The 15,283-nt window shown below is 38.9% G+C and overlaps 12 non-coding genes across 12 annotated transcripts; all 12 read right to left on the reverse strand.

Moving 5' to 3' along the window:
- Positions 1–204: 204 nt before the first annotated feature.
- trnar-ucg (transfer RNA arginine (anticodon UCG)) lies at positions 205–277 on the reverse strand. The gene has a single exon. It is a non-coding gene; the product is annotated as a tRNA-Arg (tRNA).
- Positions 278–563: 286 nt separating this feature from the next.
- On the reverse strand, positions 564–636 carry trnar-ucg (transfer RNA arginine (anticodon UCG)). Its single transcript has one exon. It is a non-coding gene; the product is annotated as a tRNA-Arg (tRNA).
- Positions 637–1,199: 563 nt separating this feature from the next.
- trnar-ucg (transfer RNA arginine (anticodon UCG)) lies at positions 1,200–1,272 on the reverse strand. The gene has a single exon. It is a non-coding gene; the product is annotated as a tRNA-Arg (tRNA).
- Positions 1,273–1,558: 286 nt separating this feature from the next.
- trnastop-uca (transfer RNA opal suppressor (anticodon UCA)) lies at positions 1,559–1,631 on the reverse strand. The gene has a single exon. It is a non-coding gene; the product is annotated as a tRNA-Sec (tRNA).
- Positions 1,632–2,555: 924 nt separating this feature from the next.
- On the reverse strand, positions 2,556–2,628 carry trnar-ucg (transfer RNA arginine (anticodon UCG)). Its single transcript has one exon. It is a non-coding gene; the product is annotated as a tRNA-Arg (tRNA).
- A 286-nt stretch (positions 2,629–2,914) lies between these two features.
- On the reverse strand, positions 2,915–2,987 carry trnastop-uca (transfer RNA opal suppressor (anticodon UCA)). Its single transcript has one exon. It is a non-coding gene; the product is annotated as a tRNA-Sec (tRNA).
- A 924-nt stretch (positions 2,988–3,911) lies between these two features.
- On the reverse strand, positions 3,912–3,984 carry trnar-ucg (transfer RNA arginine (anticodon UCG)). The gene has a single exon. It is a non-coding gene; the product is annotated as a tRNA-Arg (tRNA).
- Positions 3,985–10,416: 6,432 nt separating this feature from the next.
- On the reverse strand, positions 10,417–10,489 carry trnar-ucg (transfer RNA arginine (anticodon UCG)). The gene has a single exon. It is a non-coding gene; the product is annotated as a tRNA-Arg (tRNA).
- Positions 10,490–11,771: 1,282 nt separating this feature from the next.
- On the reverse strand, positions 11,772–11,844 carry trnar-ucg (transfer RNA arginine (anticodon UCG)). Its single transcript has one exon. It is a non-coding gene; the product is annotated as a tRNA-Arg (tRNA).
- A 647-nt stretch (positions 11,845–12,491) lies between these two features.
- trnar-ucg (transfer RNA arginine (anticodon UCG)) lies at positions 12,492–12,564 on the reverse strand. The gene has a single exon. It is a non-coding gene; the product is annotated as a tRNA-Arg (tRNA).
- Positions 12,565–13,488: 924 nt separating this feature from the next.
- trnar-ucg (transfer RNA arginine (anticodon UCG)) lies at positions 13,489–13,561 on the reverse strand. The gene has a single exon. It is a non-coding gene; the product is annotated as a tRNA-Arg (tRNA).
- Positions 13,562–14,844: 1,283 nt separating this feature from the next.
- Positions 14,845–14,917, reverse strand: trnar-ucg (transfer RNA arginine (anticodon UCG)). The gene has a single exon. It is a non-coding gene; the product is annotated as a tRNA-Arg (tRNA).
- Between the last annotated feature and the right edge of the window lie 366 nt (positions 14,918–15,283).

A 15,283-nucleotide genomic window follows, 5' to 3' on the forward strand; every position in this document is an offset into this window, starting at 1 on the left:
GAAAGCTAGTGATATTTAACAAGTAAGAAGAGACCTTTTCCCTCAATCTTGCGATGCCGAATCAGACACAATATTTCTCAGGCCTTTCAGTCTTAGATTATAAAAGTTGAACAACAGTGTCCAAGCTTTTCAAAGGAATGAGACCAATGCCTTATTTCGGGAATTTGCAAACATGTTCAAATTAGCTGAGCTAATGAAATTAAACGACCACGAAGGGACTCGAACCCTCAATCTTCTGATTCGAAGTCAGACGCCTTATCCATTAGGCCACGCAGTCTATGTGATACATTCCTATTTGACATCATACAGACTTTGCTATGCCACAGTAGACATCAAAGTTGTGAACCTGTCCGAATGAGGAAAGCTAGTGATATTTAACAAGTAAGAAGAGACCTTTTCCCTCAATCTTGCGATGCCGAATCAGACACAATATTTCTCAGGCCTTTCAGTCTTAGATTATAAAAGTTCAACAACAGTGTCCAAGCTTTTCAAAGGAATGAGACCAATGCCTTATTTCGGGAATTTGCAAACATGTTCAAATTAGCTGAGCTAATGAAATTAAACGACCACGAAGGGACTCGAACCCTCAATCTTCTGATTCGAAGTCAGACGCCTTATCCATTAGGCCACGCAGTCTATGTGATACATTCCTATTTGACATCATACAGACTTTGCTATGCCACAGTAGACATCAAAGTTGTGAACCTGTCCGAATGAGGAAAGCTAGTGATTTTTAACAAGTACAAAGATACTCTTTCCTTCAATCTTGTGATGCATATTCAGACACAATAATTCTCAGGCCTTGCAGTCTTAGATTATTAAAGTTGAACAACAATGTCCAAGCTTTTCAAAGCAACAAGACCAATGCCTTATTTAGGGAAATTGCAAACATGTACGAATTAGCTGAGCTAATGAAATTAAATGACCCTATTTGACATCATACAGACTTTGCTATGCCACAGTAGACATCAAAGTTGTGAACCTGTCCGAATGAGGAAAGCTAGTGATATTTAACAAGTAAGAAGAGACCTTTTCCCTCAATCTTGCGATGCCGAATCAGACACAATATTTCTCAGGCCTTTCAGTCTTAGATTATAAGAGTTGAACAACAGTGTCCAAGCTTTTCAAAGCAATGAGACCAATGCCTTATTTCGGGAATTTGCAAACATGTTCAAATTAGCTAAGCTAATGAAATTAAACGACCACGAAGGGACTCGAACCCTCAATCTTCTGATTCGAAGTCAGACGCCTTATCCATTAGGCCACGCAGTCTATGTGATAACTCCCTATTTGACATCATACAGACTTTGCTATGCCACAGTAGACATCAAAGTTGTGAACCTGTCCGAATGAGGAAAGCTAGTGATATTTAACAAGTAAGAAGAGACCTTTTCCCTCAATCTTGCGATGCCGAATCAGACACAATATTTCTCAGGCCTTTCAGTCTTAGATTATAAAAGTTGAACAACAGTGTCCAAGCCTTTCAAAGGAATGAGACCAATGCCTTATTTCGGGAATTTGCAAACATGTTCAAATTAGCTGAGCTAATGAAATTAAACGACCAAGAAGGGACTCGAACCCTCAATCTTCTGATTTGAAGTCAGACGCCTTATCCATTAGGCCACGCAGTCTATGTGATACATTCCTATTTGACATCATACAGACTTTGCTATGCCACAGTAGACATCAAAGTTGTGAACCTGTCCGAATGAGGAAAGCTAGTGATTTTTAACAAGTACAAAGATACTCTTTCCTTCAATCTTGTGATGCATATTCAGACACAATAATTCTCAGGCCTTGCAGTCTTAGATTATTAAAGTTGAACAACAATGTCCAAGCTTTTCAAAGCAACAAGACCAATGCCTTATTTAGGGAAATTGCAAACATGTACGAATTAGCTGAGCTAATGAAATTAAATGACCCTATTTGACATCATACAGACTTTGCTATGCCACAGTAGACATCAAAGTTGTGAACCTGTCCGAATGAGGAAAGCTAGTGATATTTAACAAGTAAGAAGAGACCTTTTCCCTCAATCTTGCGATGCCGAATCAGACACAATATTTCTCAGGCCTTTCAGTCTTAGATTATAAAAGTTGAACAACAGTGTCCAAGCTTTTCAAAGCAATGAGACCAATGCCTTATTTTGGGAATTTGCAAACATGTTCAAATTAGCTTAGCTAATGAAATTAAACGACCACGAAGGGACTCGAACTCTCAATCTTCTGGTTCGAAGTCAGACGCCTTATCCATTAGGCATCGCAGTCTATGTGATACATCCCTATTTGACATCATACAGACTTTGAAATATGCCACAGTAGACATCAAAGTTGTAAACCTGTCCGAATGAGGAAAGCTAGTGATATTTAACAAGTAAGAAGAGACCTTTTCCCTCAATCTTGCGATGCCGAATCAGACACAATATTTCTCAGGCCTTTCAGTCCTAGATTATAAAAGTTGAACAACAGTGTCCAAGCTTTTCAAAGCAATGAGACCAATGCCTTATTTCGGGAATTTGCAAACATTTTCAAATTTGCTGAGCTAATGAAATTAAACGACCACGAAGGGACTCGAACCCTCAATCTTCTGATTCGAAGTCAGACGCCTTATCCATTAGGCCACGCAGTCTATGTGATAACTCCCTATTTGACATCATACAGACTTTGCTATGCCACAGTAGACATCAAAGTTGTGAACCTGTCCGAATGAGGAAAGCTAGTGATATTTAACAAGTAAGAAGAGACCTTTTCCCTCAATCTTGCGATGCCGAATCAGACACAATATTTCTCAGGCCTTTCAGTCTTAGATTATAAAAGTTGAACAACAGTGTCCAAGCCTTTCAAAGGAATGAGACCAATGCCTTATTTCGGGAATTTGCAAACATGTTCAAATTAGCTGAGCTAATGAAATTAAACGACCACGAAGGGACTCGAACCCTCAATCTTCTGATTTGAGGTCAGACGCCTTATCCATTAGGCCACGCAGTCTATGTGATACATTCCTATTTGACATCATACAGACTTTGCTATGCCACAGTAGACATCAAAGTTGTGAACCTGTCCGAATGAGGAAAGCTAGTGATTTTTAACAAGTACAAAGATACTCTTTCCTTCAATCTTGTGATGCATATTCAGACACAATAATTCTCAGGCCTTGCAGTCTTAGATTATTAAAGTTGAACAACAATGTCCAAGCTTTTCAAAGCAACAAGACCAATGCCTTATTTAGGGAAATTGCAAACATGTACGAATTAGCTGAGCTAATGAAATTAAATGACCCTATTTGACATCATACAGACTTTGCTATGCCACAGTAGACATCAAAGTTGTGAACCTGTCCGAATGAGGAAAGCTAGTGATATTTAACAAGTAAGAAGAGACCTTTTCCATCAATCTTGCGATGCCGAATCAGACACAATATTTCTCAGGCCTTTCAGTCTTAGATTATAAAAGTTGAACAACAGTGTCCAAGCTTTTCAAAGCAATGAGACCAATGCCTTATTTTGGGAATTTGCAAACATGTTCAAATTAGCTTAGCTAATGAAATTAAACGACCACGAAGGGACTCGAACTCTCAATCTTCTGGTTCGAAGTCAGACGCCTTATCCATTAGGCATCGCAGTCTATGTGATACATCCCTATTTGACATCATACAGACTTTGAAATATGCCACAGTAGACATCAAAGTTGTAAACCTGTCCGAATGAGGAAAGCTAGTGATATTTAACAAGTAAGAAGAGACCTTTTCCCTCAATCTTGCGATGCCGAATCAGACACAATATTTCTCAGGCCTTTCAGTCCTAGATTATAAAAGTTGAACAACAGTGTCCAAGCTTTTCAAAGCAATGAGACCAATGCCTTATTTCGGGAATTTGCAAACATTTTCAAATTTGCTGAGCTAATGAAATTAAACGACCACGAAGGGACTCGAACCCTCAATCTTCTGATTCGAAGTCAGACGCCTTATCCATTAGGCCACGCAGTCTATGTGATACATTCCTATTTGACATCATACAGACTTTGCTATGCCACAGTAGACATCAAAGTTGTGAACCTGTCCGAATGAGGAAAGCTAGTGATTTTTAACAAGTACAAAGATATTCTTTCCTTCAATCTTGTGATGCATATTCAGACACAATAATTCTCAGGCCTTGCAGTCTTAGATTATTAAAGTTGAACAACAATGTCCAAGCTTTTCAAAGCAACAAGACCAATGCCTTATTTAGGGAAATTGCAAACATGTACGAATTAGCTGAGCTAATGAAATTAAATGACCCTATTTGACATCATACAGACTTTGCTATGCCACAGTAGACATCAAAGTTGTGAACCTGTCCGAATGAGGAAAGCTAGTGATATTTAACAAGTAAGAAGAGACCTTTTCCCTCAATCTTGCGATGCCGAATCAGACACAATATTTCTCAGGGCTTTCAGTCTTAGATTATAAAAGTTGAAGAACAGTGTCCAAGCTTTTCAAAGCAATGAGACCAATGCCTTATTTCGGGAATTTGCAAACATGTTCAAATTAGCTTAGCTAATGAAATTAAACGACCACGAAGGGACTCAAACCCTCAATCTTCTGGTTCGAAGTCAGACGCCTTATCCATTGGGCATCGCAGTCTATGTGATACATCCCTATTTGACATCATACAGACTTTGAAATATGCCACAGTAGACATCAAAGTTGTGAACCTGTCCGAATGAGGAAAGCTAGTGATATTTAACAAGTAAGAAGAGACCTTTTCCCTCAATCTTGCGATGCCGAATCAGACACAATATTTCTCAGGCCTTTCAGTCTTAGATTATAAAAGTTGAACAACAGTGTCCAAGCTTTTCAAAGCAATGAGACCAATGCCTTATTTCGGGAATTTGCAAACATGTTCAAATTTTCTGAGCTAATGAAATTAAACGACCATGAAGGGACTCGAACCCTCAATCTTCTGATTCGAAGTCAGACGCCTTATCCATTAGGCCACGCAGTCTATGTGATAGATTCCTATTTGACATCATACAGACTTTGCTATGCAACAGTAGACATCAAAGTTGTGAACCTGTCCGAATGAGGAAAGCTAGTGATATTTAACAAGTAAGAAGAGACCTTTTCCCTCAATCTTGCGATGCCGAATCAGACACAATATTTCTCAGGCCTTTCAGTCTTAGATTATAAAAGTTGAACAACAGTGTCCAAGCTTTTCAAAGCAATGAGACCAATGCCTTATTTCGGGAATTTGCAAACATGTTCAAATTTGCTGAGCTAATGAAATTAAACGACCATTAAGGGACTCGAACGCTCAATCTTCTGATTCGAAGTCAGACGCCTTATCCATTAGGCCACGCAGTCTATGTGATACATTCCTATTTGACATCATACAGACTTTGCTATGCCACAGTAGACATCAAAGTTGTGAACCTGTCCGAATGAGGAAAGCTAGTGATTTTTAACAAGTACAAAGATACTCTTTCCTTCAATCTTGTGATGCAGATTCAGACACAATCATTCTCAGGCCTTGCAGTCTTAGATTATTAAAGTTGAACAACAATGTCCAAGCTTTTCAAAGCAACAAGACCAATGCCTTATTTAGGGAAATTGCAAACATGTACGAATTAGCTGAGCTAATGAAATTAAATGACCCTATTTGACATCATACAGACTTTGCTATGCCACAGTAGACATCAAAGTTGTGAACCTGTCCGAATGAGGAAAGCTAGTGATATTTAACAAGTAAGAAGAGACCTTTTCCCTCAATCTTGCGATGCCGAATCAGACACAATATTTCTCAGGCCTTTCAGTCTTAGATTATAAAAGTTGAAGAACAGTGTCCAAGCTTTTCAAAGCAATGAGACCAATGCTTTATTTCGGGAATTTGCAAACATGTTCAAATTAGCTTAGCTAATGAAATTAAACGACCACAAAGGGACTCAAACCCTCAATCTTCTGGTTCGAAGTCAGACGCCTTATCCATTAGGCATCGCAGTCTATGTGATACATCCCTATTTGACATCATACAGACTTTGAAATATGCCACAGTAGACATCAAAGTTGTGAACCTGTCCGAATGAGGAAAGCTAGTGATATTTAACAAGTAAGAAGAGACCTTTTCCCTCAATCTTGCGATGCCGAATCAGACACAATATTTCTCAGGCCTTTCAGTCTTAGATTATAAAAGTTGAACAACAGTGTCCAAGCATTTCAAAGCAATGAGACCAATGCCTTATTTCGGGAATTTGTAAACATGTTCAAATTAGCTGAGCTAATGAAATTAAACGACCACGAAGGGACTCAAACCCTCAATCTTCTGATTCGAAGTCAGACGCCTTATCCATTAGGCCACGCAGTCTATGTGAAAACTCCCTATTTGACATCATACAGACTTTGCTATGCCACAGTAGACATCAAAGTTGTGAACCTGTCCGAATGAGGAAAGCTAGTGATATTTAACAAGTAAGAAGAGACCTTTTCCCTCAATCTTGCGATGCCGAATCAGACACAATATTTCTCAGGCCTTTCAGTCTTAGATTATAAAAGTTGAACAACAGTGTCCAAGCTTTTCAAAGCAATGAGACCAATGCCTTATTTCGGGAATTTGCAAACATTTTCAAATTAGCTTAGCTAATGAAATTAAACGACCACGAAGGGACTCAAACCCTCAATCTTCTGGTTCGAAGTCAGACGCCTTATCCATTGGGCATCGCAGTCTATGTGATACATCCCTATTTGACATCATACAGACTTTGAAATATGCCACAGTAGACATCAAAGTTGTGAACCTGTCCGAATGAGGAAAGCTAGTGATATTTAACAAGTAAGAAGAGACCTTTTCCCTCAATCTTGCGATGCCGAATCAGACACAATATTTCTCAGGCCTTTCAGTCTTAGATTATAAAAGTTGAACAACAGTGTCCAAGCTTTTCAAAGCAATGAGACCAATGCCTTATTTCGGGAATTTGCAAACATGTTCAAATTTTCTGAGCTAATGAAATTAAACGACCATGAAGGGACTCGAACCCTCAATCTTCTGATTCGAAGTCAGACGCCTTATCCATTAGGCCACGCAGTCTATGTGATACATTCCTATTTGACATCATACAGACTTTGCTATGCAACAGTAGACATCAAAGTTGTGAACCTGTCCGAATGAGGAAAGCTAGTGATATTTAACAAGTAAGAAGAGACCTTTTCCCTCAATCTTGCGATGCCGAATCAGACACAATATTTCTCAGGCCTTTCAGTCTTAGATTATAAAAGTTGAACAACAGTGTCCAAGCTTTTCAAAGCAATGAGACCAATGCCTTATTTCGGGAATTTGCAAACATGTTCAAATTTGCTGAGCTAATGAAATTAAACGACCATGAAGGGACTCGAACGCTCAATCTTCTGATTCGAAGTCAGACGCCTTATCCATTAGGCCACGCAGTCTATGTGATACATTCCTATTTGACATCATACAGACTTTGCTATGCCACAGTAGACATCAAAGTTGTGAACCTGTCCGAATGAGGAAAGCTAGTGATTTTTAACAAGTACAAAGATACTCTTTCCTTCAATCTTGTGATGCAGATTCAGACACAATCATTCTCAGGCCTTGCAGTCTTAGATTATTAAAGTTGAACAACAATGTCCAAGCTTTTCAAAGCAACAAGACCAATGCCTTATTTAGGGAAATTGCAAACATGTACGAATTAGCTGAGCTAATGAAATTAAATGACCCTATTTGACATCATACAGACTTTGCTATGCCACAGTAGACATCAAAGTTGTGAACCTGTCCGAATGAGGAAAGCTAGTGATATTTAACAAGTAAGAAGAGACCTTTTCCCTCAATCTTGCGATGCCGAATCAGACACAATATTTCTCAGGCCTTTCAGTCTTAGATTATAAAAGTTGAAGAACAGTGTCCAAGCTTTTCAAAGCAATGAGACCAATGCCTTATTTCGGGAATTTGCAAACATGTTCAAATTAGCTTAGCTAATGAAATTAAACGACCACGAAGGGACTCAAACCCTCAATCTTCTGGTTCGAAGTCAGACGCCTTATCCATTAGGCATCGCAGTCTATGTGATACATCCCTATTTGACATCATACAGACTTTGAAATATGCCACAGTAGACATCAAAGTTGTGAACCTGTCCGAATGAGGAAAGCTAGTGATATTTAACAAGTAAGAAGAGACCTTTTCCCTCAATCTTGCGATGCCGAATCAGACACAATATTTCTCAGGCCTTTCAGTCTTAGATTATAAAAGTTGAACAACAGTGTCCAAGCATTTCAAAGCAATGAGACCAATGCCTTATTTCGGGAATTTGCAAACATGTTCAAATTTGCTGAGCTAATGAAATTAAACGACCATGAAGGGACTCGAACCCTCAATCTTCTGATTCGAAGTCAGACGCCTTATCCATTAGGCCACGCAGTCTATGTGATACATTCCTATTTGACATCATACAGACTTTGCTATGCCACAGTAGACATCAAAGTTGTGAACCTGTCCGAATGAGGAAAGCTAGTGATTTTTAACAAGTACAAAGATACTCTTTCCTTCAATCTTGTGATGCAGATTCAGACACAATCATTCTCAGGCCTTGCAGTCTTAGATTATTAAAGTTGAACAACAATGTCCAAGCTTTTCAAAGCAACAAGACCAATGCCTTATTTAGGGAAATTGCAAACATGTACGAATTAGCTGAGCTAATGAAATTAAATGACCCTATTTGACATCATACAGACTTTGCTATGCCACAGTAGACATCAAAGTTGTGAACCTGTCCGAATGAGGAAAGCTAGTGATATTTAACAAGTAAGAAGAGACCTTTTCCCTCAATCTTGCGATGCCGAATCAGACACAATATTTCTCAGGCCTTTCAGTCTTAGATTATAAAAGTTGAAGAACAGTGTCCAAGCTTTTCAAAGCAATGAGACCAATGCCTTATTTCGGGAATTTGCAAACATGTTCAAATTAGCTTAGCTAATGAAATTAAACGACCACGAAGGGACTCAAACCCTCAATCTTCTGGTTCGAAGTCAGACGCCTTATCCATTAGGCATCGCAGTCTATGTGATACATCCCTATTTGACATCATACAGACTTTGAAATATGCCACAGTAGACATCAAAGTTGTGAACCTGTCCGAATGAGGAAAGCTAGTGATATTTAACAAGTAAGAAGAGACCTTTTCCCTCAATCTTGCGATGCCGAATCAGACACAATATTTCTCAGGCCTTTCAGTCTTAGATTATAAAAGTTGAACAACAGTGTCCAAGCATTTCAAAGCAATGAGACCAATGCCTTATTTCGGGAATTTGCAAACATGTTCAAATTTGCTGAGCTAATGAAATTAAACGACCATGAAGGGACTCGAACCCTCAATCTTCTGATTCGAAGTCAGACGCCTTATCCATTAGGCCACGCAGTCTATGTGATACATTCCTATTTGACATCATACAGACTTTGCTATGCAACAGTAGACATCAAAGTTGTGAACCTGTCCGAATGAGGAAAGCTAGTGATATTTAACAAGTAAGAAGAGACCTTTTCCCTCAATCTTGCGATGCCGAATCAGACACAATATTTCTCAGGCCTTTCAGTCTTAGATTATAAAAGTTGAACAACAGTGTCCAAGCTTTTCAAAGGAATGAGACCAATGCCTTATTTCGGGAATTTGCAAACATGTTCAAATTAGCTGAGCTAATGAAATTAAACGACCACGAAGGGACTCGAACCCTCAATCTTCCGATTCGAAGTCAGACGCCTTATCCATTAGGCCACGCAGTCTATGTGATACATTCCTATTTGACATCATACAGACTTTGCTATGCCACAGTAGACATCAAAGTTGTGAACCTGTCCGAATGAGGAAAGCTAGTGATATTTAACAAGTAAGAAGAGACCTTTTCCCTCAATCTTGCGATGCCGAATCAGACACAATATTTCTCAGGCCTTTCAGTCTTAGATTATAAAAGTTGAACAACAGTGTCCAAGCTTTTCAAAGCAATGAGACCAATGCCTTATTTCGGGAATTTGCAAACATGTTCAAATTAGCTTAGCTAATGAAATTAAACGACCACGAAGGGACTCGAACCCTCAATCTTCTGGTTCAAAGTCAGACGCCTTATCCATTAGGCATCGCAGTCTATGTGATACATCCCTATTTGACATCATACAGACTTTGAAATATGCCACAGTAGACATCAAAGTTGTAAACCTGTCCGAATGAGGAAAGCTAGTGATATTTAACAAGTAAGAAGAGACCTTTTCCCTCAATCTTGCGATGCCGAATCAGACACAATATTTCTCAGGCCTTTCAGTCTTAGATTATAAAAGTTGAACAACAGTGTCCAAGCTTTTCAAAGCAATGAGACCAATGCCTTATTTCGGGAATTTGCAAACATTTTCAAATTTGCTGAGCTAATGAAATTAAACGACCACGAAGGGACTCGAACCCTCAATCTTCTGATTCGAAGTCAGACGCCTTATCCATTAGGCCACGCAGTCTATGTGATACATTCCTATTTGACATCATACAGACTTTGCTATGCCACAGTAGACATCAAAGTTGTGAACCTGTCCGAATGAGGAAAGCTAGTGATTTTTAACAAGTACAAAGATATTCTTTCCTTCAATCTTGTGATGCATATTCAGACACAATAATTCTCAGGCCTTGCAGTCTTAGATTATTAAAGTTGAACAACAATGTCCAAGCTTTTCAAAGCAACAAGACCAATGCCTTATTTAGGGAAATTGCAAACATGTACGAATTAGCTGAGCTAATGAAATTAAATGACCCTATTTGACATCATACAGACTTTGCTATGCCACAGTAGACATCAAAGTTGTGAACCTGTCCGAATGAGGAAAGCTAGTGATATTTAACAAGTAAGAAGAGACCTTTTCCCTCAATCTTGCGATGCTGAATCAGACACAATATTTCTCAGGGCTTTCAGTCTTAGATTATAAAAGTTGAAGAACAGTGTCCAAGCTTTTCAAAGCAATGAGACCAATGCCTTATTTCGGGAATTTGCAAACATGTTCAAATTAGCTTAGCTAATGAAATTAAACGACCACGAAGGGACTCAAACCCTCAATCTTCTGGTTCGAAGTCAGACGCCTTATCCATTAGGCATCGCAGTCTATGTGATACATCCCTATTTGACATCATACAGACTTTGAAATATGCCACAGTAGACATCAAAGTTGTGAACCTGTCCGAATGAGGAAAGCTAGTGATATTTAACAAGTAAGAAGAGACCTTTTCCCTCAATCTTGCGATGCCGAATCAGACACAATATTTCTCAGGCCTTTCAGTCTTAGATTATAAAAGTTGAACAACAGTGTCCAAGCTTTTCAAAGCAATGAGACCAATGCCTTATTTCGGGAATTTGCAAACATGTTCAAATTTGCTGAGAAATAAAATTAAGCGACCATGAAGGGACTCGAACCCTCAATCTTCTGATTCGAAGTCAGACGCCTTATCCATTAGGCCACGCAGTCTATGTGAAACATTCCTATTTGACATCATACAGACTTTGCTATGCAACAGTAGACATCAAAGTTGTGAACCTGTCCGAATGAGGAAAGCTAGTGATATTTAACAAGTAAGAAGAGACCTTTTCCCTCAATCTTGCGATGCCGAATCAGACACAATATTTCTCAGGACTTTCAGTCTTAGATTATAAAATTTGAACAACAGTGTCCAAGTTTTTCAAAGGAATGAGACCAATGCCTTATTTCGGGAATTTGCAAACATGTTCAAATTAGCTGAGCTAATGAAATTAAACGACCACGAAGGGACTCGAACCCTCAATCTTCTGATTCGAAGTCAGACGCCTTATCCATTAGGCCACGCAGTCTATGTGATACATTCCTATTTGACATCATACAGACTTTGCTATGCCACAGTAGACATCAAAGTTGTGAACCTGTCCGAATGAGGAAAGCTAGTGATATTTAACAAGTAAGAAGAGACCTTTTCCCTCAATCTTGCGATGCCGAATCAGACACAATATTTCTCAGGCCTTTCAGTCTTAGATTATAAAAGTTGAACAACAGTGTCCAAGCTTTTCAAAGCAATGAGACCAATGCCTTATTTCGGGAATTTGCAAACATGTTCAAATTAGCTTAGCTAATGAAATTAAACGACCACGAAGGGACTCGAACCCTCAATCTTCTGGTTCGAAGTCAGACGCCTTATCCATTAGGCATCGCAGTCTATGTGATACATCCCTATTTGACATCATACAGACTTTGAAATATGCCACAGTAGACATCAAAGTTGTAAACCTGTCCGAATGAGGAAAGCTAGTGATATTTAACAAGTAAGAAGAGACCTTTTCCCTCAATCTTGCGATGCCGAATCAGACACAATATTTCTCAGGCCTTTCAGTCTTAGATTATAAAAGTTGAACAACAGTGTCCAAGCTTTTCAAAGCAATGAGACCAATGCCTTATTTCGGGAATTTGCAAACATTTTCAAATTTGCTGAGCTAATGAAATTAAACGACCACGAAGGGACTCGAACCCTCAATCTTCTGATTCGAAGTCAGACGCCTTATCCATTAGGCCACGCAGTCTATGTGATACATTCCTATTTGACATCATACAGACTTTGCTATGCCACAGTAGACATCAAAGTTGTGAACCTGTCCGAATGAGGAAAGCTAGTGATTTTTAACAAGTACAAAGATATTCTTTCCTTCAATCTTGTGATGCATATTCAGACACAATAATTCTCACGCCTTGCAGTCTTAGATTATTAAAGTTGAACAACAATGTCCAAGCTTTTCAAAGCAACAAGACCAATGCCTTATTTAGGGAAATTGCAAACATGTACGAATTAGCTGAGCTAATGAAATTAAATGACCCTATTTGACATCATACAGACTTTGCTATGCCACAGTAGACATCAAAGTTGTGAACCTGTCCGAATGAGGAAAGCTAGTGATATTTAACAAGTAAGAAGAGACCTTTTCCCTCAATCTTGCGATGCTGAATCAGACACAATATTTCTCAGGGCTTTCAGTCTTAGATTATAAAAGTTGAAGAACAGTGTCCAAGCTTTTCAAAGCAATGAGACCAATGCCTTATTTCGGGAATTTGCAAACATGTTCAAATTAGCTTAGCTAATGAAATTAAACGACCACAAAGGGACTCAAACCCTCAATCTTCTGGTTCGAAGTCAGACGCCTTATCCATTAGGCATCGCAGTCTATGTGATACATCCCTATTTGACATCATACAGACTTTGAAATATGCCACAGTAGACATCAAAGTTGTGAACCTGTCCGAATGAGGAAAGCTAGTGATATTTAACAAGTAAGAAGAGACCTTTTCCCTCAATCTTGCGATGCCGAATCAGACACAATATTTCTCAGGCCTTTCAGTCTTAGATTATAAAAGTTGAACAACAGTGTCCAAGCTTTTCAAAGCAATGAGACCAATGCCTTATTTCGGGAATTTGCAAACATTTTCAAATTTGCTGAGCTAATGAAATTAAACGACCACGAAGGGACTCGAACCCTCAATCTTCTGATTCGAAGTCAGACGCCTTATCCATTAGGCCACGCAGTCTATGTGATACATTCCTATTTGACATCATACAGACTTTGCTATGCCACAGTAGACATCAAAGTTGTGAACCTGTCCGAATGAGGAAAGCTAGTGATTTTTAACAAGTACAAAGATATTCTTTCCTTCAATCTTGTGATGCATATTCAGACACAATAATTCTCACGCCTTGCAGTCTTAGATTATTAAAGTTGAACAACAATGTCCAAGCTTTTCAAAGCAACAAGACCAATGCCTTATTTAGGGAAATTGCAAACATGTACGAATTAGCTGAGCTAATGAAATTAAATGACCCTATTTGACATCATACAGACTTTGCTATGCCACAGTAGACATCAAAGTTGTGAACCTGTCCGAATGAGGAAAGCTAGTGATATTTAACAAGTAAGAAGAGACCTTTTCCCTCAATCTTGCGATGCTGAATCAGACACAATATTTCTCAGGGCTTTCAGTCTTAGATTATAAAAGTTGAAGAACAGTGTCCAAGCTTTTCAAAGCAATGAGACCAATGCCTTATTTCGGGAATTTGCAAACATGTTCAAATTAGCTTAGCTAATGAAATTAAACGACCACAAAGGGACTCAAACCCTCAATCTTCTGGTTCGAAGTCAGACGCCTTATCCATTAGGCATCGCAGTCTATGTGATACATCCCTATTTGACATCATACAGACTTTGAAATATGCCACAGTAGACATCAAAGTTGTGAACCTGTCCGAATGAGGAAAGCTAGTGATATTTAACAAGTAAGAAGAGACCTTTTCCCTCAATCTTGCGATGCCGAATCAGACACAATATTTCTCAGGCCTTTCAGTCTTAGATTATAAAAGTTGAACAACAGTGTCCAAGCTTTTCAAAGCAATGAGACCAATGCCTTATTTCGGGAATTTGCAAACATGTTCAAATTTGCTGAGCTAATGAAATTAAACGACCATGAAGGGACTCGAACCCTCAATCTTCTGATTCGAAGTCAGACGCCTTATCCATTAGGCCACGCAGTCTATGTGATACATTCCTATTTGACATCATACAGTCTTTGCTATGCAACAGTAGACATCAAAGTTGTGAACCTGTCCGAATGAGGAAAGCTAGTGATATTTAACAAGTAAGAAGAGACCCTTTCCCTCAATCTTGCGATGCCGAATCAGACACAATATTTCTCAGGCCTTTCAGTCTTAGATTATAAAAGTTGAACAACAGTGTCCAAGCTTTTCAAAGGAATGAGACCAATGCCTTATTTCGGGAATTTGCAAGCATGTTCAAATTAGCTGAGCTAATGAAATTAAACGACCACGAAGGGACTCGAACCCTCAATCTTCTGATTCGAAGTCAGACGCCTTATCCATTAGGCCACGCAGTCTATGTGATACATTCCTATTTGACATCATACAGACTTTGCTATGCCACAGTAGACATCAAAGTTGTGAACCTGTCCGAATGAGGAAAGCTAGTGATTTTTAACAAGTACAAAGATATTCTTTCCTTCAATCTTGTGATGCATATTCAGACACAATAATTCTCAGGCCTTGCAGTCTTAGATTATTAAAGTTGAACAACAATGTCCAAGCTTTTCAAAGCAACAAGACCAATGCCTTATTAGGACCCTATTTGACATCATACAGACTTTGCTATCGCCACAGTAGACATCAAAGTTGTGAACCTGTCCGAATGAGGAAGCTAGTGATATTTAACAAGTAAGAAGAGACCTTTTCCCTCATCTTGCGAT

The sequence above is a fragment of the Oncorhynchus kisutch genome, unplaced genomic scaffold (assembly GCF_002021735.2).
Source record: "Oncorhynchus kisutch isolate 150728-3 unplaced genomic scaffold, Okis_V2 scaffold931, whole genome shotgun sequence".
In the NCBI taxonomy this organism is placed as follows: domain Eukaryota; kingdom Metazoa; phylum Chordata; class Actinopteri; order Salmoniformes; family Salmonidae; genus Oncorhynchus; species Oncorhynchus kisutch.